At 39.4% G+C, this 12,042-nt stretch overlaps 1 long non-coding RNA gene across 1 annotated transcript in view; it reads left to right on the top strand.

Annotated features, from left to right (window-relative positions):
* Nucleotides 1-2,147, top strand: part of LOC137155182 (uncharacterized) — a 37,862-nt gene extending 35,715 nt beyond the window's left edge. The window contains exon 4 of the long non-coding RNA XR_010920375.1: nucleotides 2,021-2,147. This is a non-coding gene — a long non-coding RNA (uncharacterized lncRNA). The remainder of the gene's footprint in view (nucleotides 1-2,020) is intronic.
* Nucleotides 2,148-12,042: the final 9,895 nt, after the last annotated feature.

Genomic DNA, 12,042 nt, shown 5'->3' with positions numbered 1-12,042 from the left:
TAACAAATGGATTCTCCTACTGAATATTATTTTATTTATTTTCCTTTATACACCCATTCTCCCATGGAGTTCAGTGAGAATTTGCTGAGTGGAGGGCTCACAGTGCATGAAATATATTATTGGTATATTCTTCATATAATTAAATTACAGAGCTTGGTTGGATTGGTTTATTTTCAGCCAAGGTCCAAGTAATCTGGGCTTGATCCTATAAAGTGCTGAGCAGTTAAGCATATGCTTAATTCAAGCACATGAGTAGCTCCACTGAAGTCAAATAGGACGACTTGCGTTCTTAAGTTTAATTAAATTCTTAATGTTTAAAGTACTTTGCTGGATTGGCATCTAACTGCTCAACACCTTGCAGGATCAAGCGCTCCTTGAATGTTCATATGATGTATTTAAATTATATTTTACGTAAATTAGCAAAATGTATAAAATGTTTCTACAACACACCTTGTATTTCAAGAACATATTTTTCTCCTTAAATGTACTCATTCTTCAACCATTGAAAGTGTCCAGTTTGGTAACATTTGTCATATATTAAACAAGTGTTGGCAAAAGTGTGGCATAGAGATATTGCTCATGTACATTTTCCAGCATGAGTTTTGGGGAAAATTACAGCTCACATAACTCCAAAAGTGTACTTAAACTTGCTAGGTCAAATTCATTCATGAAGTCAATGGCATTACACTGGTGTGAGTTTGTCCTTGTTAGTCTTCTGCACCGGCACTGCTTTCAGAGCCTTCCAGTCCACCTGGGTTAATTTATTCTGGATGCCAAAAGTAATTATGCAGAGTTTCACACTGACTGCAACAATGTGGAGCTTCAGAATCTGCGCCACTGTGATGTCATAAGGGAGTCATTAGTGTTAACTGAGTTATGTTACACTAGAGGCCTGAAGGCCCATGTCAGTTAATCACCTTCCCCTATACCATAGTTTCTCAACCAGGCAGTGGGTACCCGGGGAAAAACTGAGTGAAGGGGAGGCGGGCAGCACGCTTCCCACCAGGTCCCAGCTCCCAGCTGGGAGGTGAGTGGCAGCTGCCAGCTCTTAGGGGAGGCGTGCAGCAGCCGCCCGCTTCCTGCCACGTCCCAGCTTCAAGGCAGCCCCCCTCCCTGGCTCAAAGCCCAGTGCCCAGACAACTTGTCAATTTCACTGCTCTAGCTGAGCAGTGAAATGGACAACTATGATAGCCCCAGATTTCATCAGTTATCCTCTTTTCCTGTCTCACCCTCCTTCCCTGTCTCTCTCTCTCACCCCCTTCCTCCTCTCAAATCTATGGCAAAAAATTTGGCACGGCGCTTTATATTCCCCAGCATGGGCATGCCGCTCAAAGCCTCCTAGCTTTGGCCAACGTCACCTCTAGCCCAGATACATACTTGAGTTGTGCACCCCTGGTGTAAAGGTGGTAACCCTACCTACACTAGATCTGACATCTGTCATATCACAGCCTTATATACTCAGCCCTTCTTCCAACGTATGGCTCACATTAGCTTGTAAATATAAAATCCCATGGAATAGTAAGTGTTGGGGTACTTATTAAAATTTTCAAAAGTTAGGGGTACTTGCTACTTAAAAGATTGAGAAACACTGCCCTATATGACTGTATGAAAGGTATCAAGTTAAACTTTCTGATCAAGTTTAATCCTTCTGACCTGTCAGAAATGTAACTGTTCCCTGAAAGTGGGAGTGTGTGAATAGACACTCCAACTAAAGGAAACAGTCTTTCAAAGTAACGTTTTTACATTATTCAGATCATTTCCACTTGTTTCTTCCCTCCTCCCCATGAGTCTGTTATTGATATAAAGGTTGAAGCTCAGGCAGCTTAACTGTTATGTGGAATGACCTTTACTTTTAATATTAATATATTATTGTAAAGTCTATGTGAATCATAAATGCAATTTTGGAATTCATATAAAATGCCATGTGCTGAACCTATTGCAACTTTTCCTCTAGTCCTGTGGCAGGTTGCAAACTGTGAGAATTAATATGCATCATATTCTTTCCCTTTTATTTACTTAGAGTGGTTTGCCAAGCAACTTTATCAAGAGTAACATTATCAAGAGCTTTCCTGCAAGCTTCTTTATCATATTCACATCCGTGCCTGCTCAACACTTGTCACTGTCAATCAAATCGCAATAATACGCAGATGATTTGCTCATTTGATTTAATAAAATCTCTCTGCTTATTTGCACTGCAGTCATTATGCCACGTAATTGCTCTGCCGCTGAGGTGAAAGGCAGCCAGTTGCCTGGGGGATAAGAAGAGACTATTGCTATATGAAGGATTTGTTTCTTTGCCTCTGTCTCTCCCTAGTCACTCATATCCCTAAAATTAATATTGTATTTGAATCTAGTCCTGCTATTCTTATGCAGGCTAACATTGTTATTACTTATTATTTGGATGTGAAGTCATTTATTTTTAGTTTTGATGTCCAAGCTGTCAAGCTAAATTTCATTGTAAACGACCACATACAATTTTTAACTGCCATTTAAACTAGATTCAAAATCCAAATTATAAAGAGACAATGTTCAAAGGAATGGACTAACAGGAAGAATAGCTAATCTTTTCACCAAGAAATCAAAGTACATATCTGTTGTTATTGTTCTATGGTGTGGAAGTGTGTGCAGTCTTAGTACTTCTTTGTATTGGCTGGACACTGTGATTCGGTACAGAAGAAAAGCGGGCATTTATGCACAAGAGCAGCCCTTAGGGTGCAAAACTAAGGCATCGATTTCTAGAAATGATGGATCACAGAACTAAGCCCAACTTACTGTTGTAAATCAATGAATGTTTTGTACTCCTTTTTCTAACAAATTCTATCATCATCAGAGATGGAAGAGGAAATAGTGAAGTTGTATCACATAAAATAGAGCTCTCCTAATGCACAGTTAATGTATTAATAATTGCCATGGGGCAGTATTCAGGATTCCATCTCGGTGTGGGGGAAATTTAAATATTTTGAAATGAATTTCAGGCTGAGAGTACTTAATGACTTGTATTAAAGAAAGTAAGAAGACAATCCTTAACTGCCTATGGTGGGCATCCAGGTTGAATACTGTATGCAGAGCTATTTTGTTCCTCACAGTTTGTTCTGACCCTGGCATTGTGCTCAATGGAACCTATAGTGAGATGTCAGACAAAGTAACTATTTTAACAACTTGAAATCACTATGGTCTGGATGTAGATCTTGAAGACTGTGGGAACATGTTTTCTGTTTGTTTTTATAAATGTAGCCTTCTAGTATTCAGAGCTCTGAAGATACATTGACTTACTGTTGCATGTAGTGTAGGAACAGTTTTATTTGCCTGAATTTTAGAGTCCAGTTTTATATAGAAGGTGGGTTCATACATTCAGAGAGTTTAAGTCCAGAAGCAAGAATTAAATCATCTAGCTGACCTCCAGTGCATCACAGCCCACTAGCTTTCATCCAGTGACCCCTAAATTGAGCCCAAAAACTTGTCTGACTAAAGCATATCTAATGAGGCACTGGGTTCTTGATTTGAAGACATCAAGAAGTGAAGGAACTGCCACTTCCCTTGGTAATGTGTTCTAAGGGTGCACCAACTTCACTGTTAAAAATGAGTGCCTTATTTCTCATTTGAATTTGGCAGCCTTGAGCTTCCAGCTATTGGTTCTCACTATGCCTTTCTCCAGTAAATTAAAGAGCCCTTTACTAACCAGATTTTCTCCCTGTGAAAGAATTTATGCACTAATCAAGTCATTTCTCAATGTTCTTTTTGAGAAGCTAAACAGACTGGCCTCTTGAAGTTCTCACTTTTTGGCATTTTCTCCAGCCCTCAGACCATTTCTGGGACTCTTTTTTACACCTTCTCCAATTTTTTAACACCAGACCTACATGCAGTATTACAGAATTTGTCTCACCAGTGCCATATACAGAAATAAAATCCCCTCACAACTCCCTATTTATACATCCAAGGATTGTATGTTTGTTTGTTTCTTTATACACTGGAAGATTGTTGAGTTGCTTGCCCACTATGACCCCTTTTCAGTATCACTACTTACCAAAGCACAGCCCCTATTTCTGTAGGTCTGACCTGTATTACTTGTTCCTAAGGGTGTAACTTTGCAATTGTATATTCAAACATTTAATTTGAATGGACCTAGCTTGTCAAGCAGTCTAGATCACTCCGTATGACTGCCCTGTCCTGATTATTTACCACTCTAGTATGGATGTGAGATTGTATGCACAAAGTACATTATGTGTCAGGGGCACAGCTGGCTCTCAGCCTGGTCACCTGGTAACTCAGCTAGCTCAGCTGGGTCCCATGAGCCCCCTCCAAATGGATTCATTTCCTGACTAGGAAGGGAAGCCAGCAATCTATTAATGGAGCCTTGCAGCAGCAAGTGGCTGCTCTGTGCCTACCACACCTATAGCTGTGCTTACACTGCTCTTATCTCCTAGCTTTGTTATGGTTTCTTACTCCTGGTTCCAACTCTTGGCTACATCTCTGACTGCAACACTAGCTTACCCTTTGGCTTAGACTTGACTCCTGGCTCTGACCCTCTACTCCAACTTTGTCTTTGTCTTCTGACTGCTTCTGACTTTCAACTTGGACCCTCAGTCCTGACTCCAGTTTCAGCCTTGGACTGGTGCCTGATCCCTGGATCTTTGCTTGCCATTACCCAAACTGCCGCCACAAGCACCAGGCAAGCCCCGGCAGCTTACACTAAGGTGTATAGTTCCTACTTACCGAGTAAAACATTTTTGTTTATCAGGTCTGTCAGAGGGTGGCACCTGCCTGGAACATCCTCCTGCGGCAGGCAGCAGCATGATAGGCACAGTTGCCTCAGTTTCCTCTTTCAGAGTCCCCAGTAACTCCATGCAAGCTCTCAACACACTAATGCCCTCCTTGGGGCTGGTTTATTATAGAACAGTGTGCAAATGGTCCAAAACATATATCCCAGGCCCACAGTTCATTTCTAACCTCAGTACAAACATTAATTAAGATCATTCCAATGGCTCATTCCATGACACCCACATAGGCACCTTCAACCACACCCACAGTCTCCGGCAGTCCTTCCCTGTCCTTGTACCAGGACATCTACCCAACCCTTGCAACTGGATTGTAACCCACTCTTTGCAGGAACCACCGCAGCCTCTCTACTGGGAGATTACCAGACAAGCGTCCCTCATTCTTCTTTGTACTCTCCGAGTTTGTGTGGGTCCAGCTCTCTGGCCCTGGAAATGTCAGTGGTAAGCTCCTGTGCTGCTTCCAGGACTTCAGTCCTCTCTGGCCCTTGGCTCCAAATCTCTGTCTTGGAAACAGCAGGCATCTCCTTCTGCTGCTCCTCCTGCCTTCAGCCTGGTTCTGTGCCTTAGGGGTTGTGATGCTTCCTGAGGTACTTAGAGTTGTGAGGCACCTTGCCGCCCCCTGCCCTTAAGAAGTCTTGTCTGTACCTGTTGTGAATTAGTTCTCTGAAACTGCCAGCTTCTGGCAACACAAGTGCTACCTTCCGGGCCATCACAGGCCTTGCTCTCTGTACTGGTGAGCTTAGGCACATGCAACGCCCTGAGTCCTCTGAGCATCCCTCTGGAATGCTCAGCCCCTGTTCCACTGAACATTCGCAGAACTTTTTGACTCTGTACACAGCAGCTGGCAATATTCAACTCTACTTAACACACAGCACTTAAAGGTGTGTGTTTGATTATTTATACACAGAGAGTGAAGACAAGAATAAGTTTATTATCAAAGAGAAAAGATTCAAATGGTAAAGTAAGACTATTGAAAACGAATGGTTACATATGAAACAAAATCATAACATGCTTTCTGGAGCCTAAACTCAACTAACAAGGGCTTCAAGAATTTTCAACCAGATTGGCTGAGATCCCTTCTCATAAGATCAAGCCTGTTGGCAGCTTGTCCTCACAGATTGAAGGAATAACTGGGGGTTCATCTGCACCCCAGGTATAGTTTCATAAATTCACTGTCTTACTCTTAACAGGATGACCCCGGTTATTTTTGGTTTTCCCTTCAACCTCTGCAATCTATTGATGAACATTTTGCTCAGGATGAAAATGGGCATCCATTGTGAACCATACTATACTTAGTTTGCACGTGATCAGCCAGAGTGAATAAACGTCATTTCTCATCATCTGACGGTGATATGTGGATCACGTTTTGGTGACCTGCCCTAACTCACAGACCTAGAAAACATAATTTTTAGTACATATACACACATATACACAGAACTTCACATTTTCCATACGTACATCTCACAATAAATATAATGACCAGTGTGGCACAGGCTTTCATTAGAGATCTTTCATGACATTCTTTGGCAGATTAGTATGTCGATATCAGACCTAAGGCATTCCTGTGCCATCTGGCAGTTGGCATCAAGAGGTCCTTGCATCACAGGAACACCAGCTAGTAATTTCCTCTTGCTGTTTTCCTGCTTTCAGCTTTCTTCCAGGTCCCAAACATGGTTTCTAGCAACTCTCACCTATCCCAGTCTCCCACTCAGGCATTTCTGATTCACCTAGTGTCTCTCTAGGGTTTCTCTTTTCTCCCTACTCTAGCCCCAGGTGCCCTCTTTAAAGCCCTCTTAATTGGCCAAATTGGAGAGTGTTAAGGCACAGATGCACAGGCCCTTAAAGGGCTAGTGTCATCCTTTGACGAGAGAAAAGATGGGTGAGTTCTTTCTACTATCCTGGAACCAGCACAGCTACAACTATACTGCATCCTTTGACAAGGTCTTTTACAGACATGCCTGTAGAGTGCTTTGTCAAACTACGGTTATGAAAACTATTATTCACATAATACCACGTGCCTTTCTCAGGCAGAATTCCTCATATGTTCATCGCATGTGGTGATACCACATTTAAAGAGAGTGTACAAATTTCTACCTGCCAATTTTAACTTCATAGTTAGAGTTGTAATGAGTGTAGAATGGAGCGAGAATTTATATTTAGTTTTTTCAGACCGTAGCAATCCTAGACCCTCTCTGTTCTACATATATGTTAAAACTTGCCACATAGCTGTGCTTTCCATTTCAGATGTGGCTCTTTTAGTGGTCTATATAGCAGATTGTGAAACTCTTTGAGAATCTTTCAGGACACAAAGTGCCATATAAATGAATAGTTACATAATATAGTATCACAGTGTGACAAGGAACTATTTTATGAATATACAGAAAAATATCAGCCCTATCAATTGTATAGAACTATATTAAATATTCTTTTACAGAGTAGGGAATTTCTTAGCTCATTTTAGGCTTGATCCTGCAGTTTTAGTCAGTGGGAGTGGAGTAGGATTACATAATTTCCCCCTAATAAATATCATGTTTGAATGCAGATTTTAAAGCGGTATCATCCTAGTGCATGAATCCATTTGTGCACTGAACCCTAAGGTATGTTTTGAAACAAAGTCCAGGTATTAGAAATAACCACAAAGAGAAAGTGGGGGGGAGGGGAGGAAGTTTTGTAAGTTCATTTCCCTCTCCTTGTGGTTGCTGCTGATCCTCTCTAATCTCCAGTATTAAAATGTTCTTAATTTTAAATGCACTTACTTTGTCATGGTGGCTGATTTGGCTTTATGAAATGTAATGAGCATTTGGAAGAAAATGTTAACTATTGTATGCTTAGTGGGTTTCTCACATAGAACTGCAGCAATTAGACAACTATTGATTTTATGTCTGCTCCTGCTCTCCTTTTCATATGGAATATGATCTGATATTTCCATTGTATTCCTATACAGTAACACTGGTGACAGGTGAGAGAGAAACAAAAGAAAAAACTTGCGAAGTAAATGATTGTGATTAATTATTTATACAATTAATAAAATAATTTACTTCTATAGTGCAGTAAACTGACACTGTGGTTCACAAACACCTGCAAATGACCTCAGGGGCCTGACAAGAATATGACATGACTGTCTGTTTTGCAACTTGAACTTTATTTTAGCGTAGTATATATAGAACTTTTTATCTAATATTCTGTGCATACAGACCAGTTGGGGTAAGTCAGAACAACAGTGGTTAATGGTAAAACTATCTCATCACTTGACAATTACTGATGTAGTAATTTGGGCAGAAATGATGAGGGTCATCTAAAGGTTCAGCAAACATCTCCTTTTCTTCATGATTGATAAGTCACCTGCATGTTGGTAAGAGCCTCTGTAGTAAACCAGATTATGCTTCTCTGAAACTATTTGTTTTGATACCAGGAGAATTAAATTTAATTTGTTTGCTCTCTTAAGTAAAGAACAAGTATGTGAACTCTGAAACATAGCACTTTAAATAGTCACTTACATTTCAACTATAAGAATTAAAAAACAAACAATCCTCCCCCAAAATATGTTTAAGGTGCCAAGTCCATGTTGGCAGCAGCTTTTAAATTACATGGACATCCCACATACAATTTTTTAAACAATCTAGTTTTCAAATAATCTGAATGCTCATATGAAATAGTACAGGAAATATTACATCAGTATAATTTAAGGACCATTCTGTTCAGTCTTTGCAGAAAAGAGATAGCTAATACACTCTCTACTAATTAACACTGGATTTACTATCTGGAAGAAGGTGTTTAAAGTACTGCAAAATGAAACAAGAATATCTCCACTCTAGTCTCTTACCCCTAATCTTCATCTTCCAGAGGCACTAAGTGGTCCTTTATTTGCAAAGTGGAAAGAATTAAGGATAATTAAGATGAAAGTTCTGTTTGATGGAGGAAAATCTCATGATGTTTGAAAGTATTCAGTTTAAATACAATCTTCTCAATTCACATTCCTACTTTTTAGAACTAAGATATTGTGTAATGAAATGAACAGGCCACAAAAAAACAAACTGGACTTAAATATTTTAGAAAATTTACTTTCAAAATTTCAAAAAAGGAAGAAAAAAACTCTGTGGGGCTGTTTTTTTTTTTTTTTTTTTTTTAAATAACCAGGTAGAGACAGAGAGCAGGACTAAAACCTAATGAGAACAGGAATTGAAAATAGGATGTTTATCTGGGAAATGTAAAGGCAATATACAGGAAACAAAAATCATCAATAAAGTTGGGGCACAAAATTGTAAACTTTTTCATGTGTTTGTTCCATGGGCAACCCTCCCACCAGACAGAATAAAAGGCCAAAATGACAGAAAGAAGGTTAGAAAAATGTAATCCAAGTGCAAAACAGATACTGGCAGGTTATAGGGATGGAGGTTTATACAGACATTTTGGGCCATGATAACTACTTACTGTGGAGGCGAGACACTTTAGCAGTACCAGCTCTGAAATTCTGTTCCCATTGAAGTGGATGGAAATTTTGCCATTGACTTCAATGGAACCAAGATTTCACCCACAACTGAGAATTTCAGATAAATGTAGGCAAACAGCTAAGGTAGAGTGGAGTTTCTACACGGATAAGGACACTAATGACTAATTTGAAAGTGCTTTTACTAGTAACTGAACACTCTAACATCTAAACATTTTGGTGTTTTATAAGGATAGTCCTCGTGTAATAATTGAACAGTACTGTTATAACATACTGTGGTGAAACAAAAATTAGACATGGAAGAGTCCTGTTCAGCCACCTAATCCATCTCCTTGCTGTGCCAGTACAGGATTTGCTACACTACATTTTCTAGTGTTTTATCCTGTCTAGTTTTGAATGTCCCAAATGAAAGAGAAATGCTATTTCCTTTAGGAGCCTAGCCTATGTCTGGGAGTATTAGACGCTACTAGTTACACTGTTACTTAATTTTAAATAAATTACTTCCTTTTAGACAGATCTTTAATTATTTGATTGTTCTTTTATTAATGTTCACTTTCTTACTAAATTTCCTTAAGGAGCTAGTCAACTTTGGACATCTTTTAGACTTTTTGATTATTTATCCTTGACTACAGAGAGACCTGAGCCAACAGCCCCCATCCCAACATCCCCACCCTGAACTTCAAGAAATTTTTAATCCAGATCCAAACTTTGGGCTTGATTGTGCCTTTATGATCTCTGAGCGAAGTGATATGTGAGCTGACCACCCCAGAAATAGCTCTGGGAGTCATTGTACTTCAAGCACCCTCACTCCCCTGAGTCACAATGCCCTCCTTACAACCCCCTTTCTCCAGGGGGTAGTGTTTGACTGCTGTTTTATAATAGCAACACATTTCTACATTCCCTTCAGCAGGTCAACTTTGTGGGTTGGCACACGGGAGCAGAGCCATGGCTTTACCATTTGCTGCCCAGCTGCTCCAGCAGAGAAGTAGTAGCTATATAGGATCTGCTCATTCCTTCATGCTAAGACCCAAGGTGCAGAGGGGCTAAGGATGGATGTTCATGCTGTCCTGGGACATGTAGTCCAAGTCACAATCTAATCCTGTGAAAGTACTAAGGATAGTTATTTTTTCTTACTATCCACCTTTTGGAGTTATCTCCATCATAACTTCAATTAGAGATTTGCCTAGATTACAACAATTTGGATCTTAATCCAAATTCCAGACTGCTCAGTTTAAGTTGTTTATTTCTTAGCTTTTAGTGCAGCCCTTTATAAAGAGAGGCTAAGATTCAGATTCAAGCATTCATACCCATCCTGCAAGTACCAGGTAGGGTTTGGTGTGAACACAGCTCTAAGTAGGGAAGGAAGTTGAGCTTTATTGTGTTATTCTATCTCCCAGTTGAACATCCTATTATCAGTTCCTGTGTCCAAGTGTTCAGCCTTGTTTCTTTTCTGTAAAGGACCAGATCCTGCAGTCTTACTCACGTGAGCAGCCCTTACTTATGTGATCAGGACCATTAGCTTCAGTGGCACTATTTACTAAAGATCACCAAATCATCTTGATTTGGAATTGTGAGTAGTAGCTGACCCAAACAGACACATTCCTTGGTGATGTTTAATACTTTTTTCCATTCACTGTGTTTCCAATAAACACGATTTTGGTCTTCTGCATATTAATCCTGAGTCCACAGTCTTTACTCTTCATATTCAGTTCTTTGATCAGTCAAATGCTAGGTTTTAAAAATATGCAGCTTTTTAAAAATTATCAACTACTTACAGCCTTGTTTAATATGTCACTTTACTGGGAAAGTAATAAGGAGATGAAAGAAGGTGAGTGACTTTTGTGCAGAAATCTGGCTCCATGTGGAAGTTGAAAATAATATAGTTCTATTTTATGTCTGATCATCTCTAAAATTATGTAGGTATTTTTCAGTCAACAAATTAATTTTCACTTGAAAAACCATAATTTTAAATCCATTTCAGCCTGTCTTTCACTATCATCATGCTATACAATTACAGTTATAACTAGAGTTAGTAATGATATTATGGAAGATACTGATCAAAGGTTGTTTACTTAGGCTGTGTTCACTGATTTGATAAAGTTGTTTGACACAAATGATGGTACTTTACTGACTATTCTCTGCAAAATTGATTTCTAAAATACTGGTTCTTCAATCTGATTAATCTATTATCCTAAGTTCCATTCTCAAGAATGTGCAGTTACATGAATATCAATCTCAGATACGTTTTTACATATTCATTGTTCAAAGGCTTTCTATGGTATAAAAAGCATTGAGGGGTGAAAAGAAAACTACTTACATAAATAATAGCAATTTAAATAATTAATAGCTATGGGTTTGATGATTTTTCACAAAATTTTGCATAATCAAAGGGTGGTTTTGAATTAAAAGCCTAAGGTGACCAGTTATAGTTCATCAAATAGAAATTAATATGTCTGTGTATGAATATAAATATAGGTCCCCGTCCTGCAAACACTTAGTTGAATATACAGCTTTGTGCATTTGAACTCTTTGGGCTTATCTGCACTCACGCTTATGCCAGCAAAACTTTTCTTGCTCAGGAGTGTGAAAAAAACACCCTGCTGAGCGACGTAAGTTTTGCCAGCATAAGCGCAAATGTAGACAGTGCTATGTCAACGGGAGATGCTCTCCTACCGACATAGCTACCGTTGCTCATTTCGGTAGTTTTATTATGTTGAGTCTACTTACAAGCATATGTGTCTGCAGGGCTGGGGATATGATACCATATACAGGGTATGATTCACTGCAATAAAACACCTGTGGCTGGCCTGTGTAAGCTGA

This window comes from Emydura macquarii, unplaced genomic scaffold (assembly GCF_026122565.2).
Source record: "Emydura macquarii macquarii isolate MOO-44397 ecotype Brisbane River unplaced genomic scaffold, CSIRO-AGI_Emac_v2 contig_295, whole genome shotgun sequence".
Lineage (NCBI taxonomy): Eukaryota > Metazoa > Chordata > Testudines > Chelidae > Emydura > Emydura macquarii.
The sequence above is the reverse complement of the archived record's forward strand: the minus strand, read 5'-3'. Positions and strand labels throughout refer to the sequence as shown.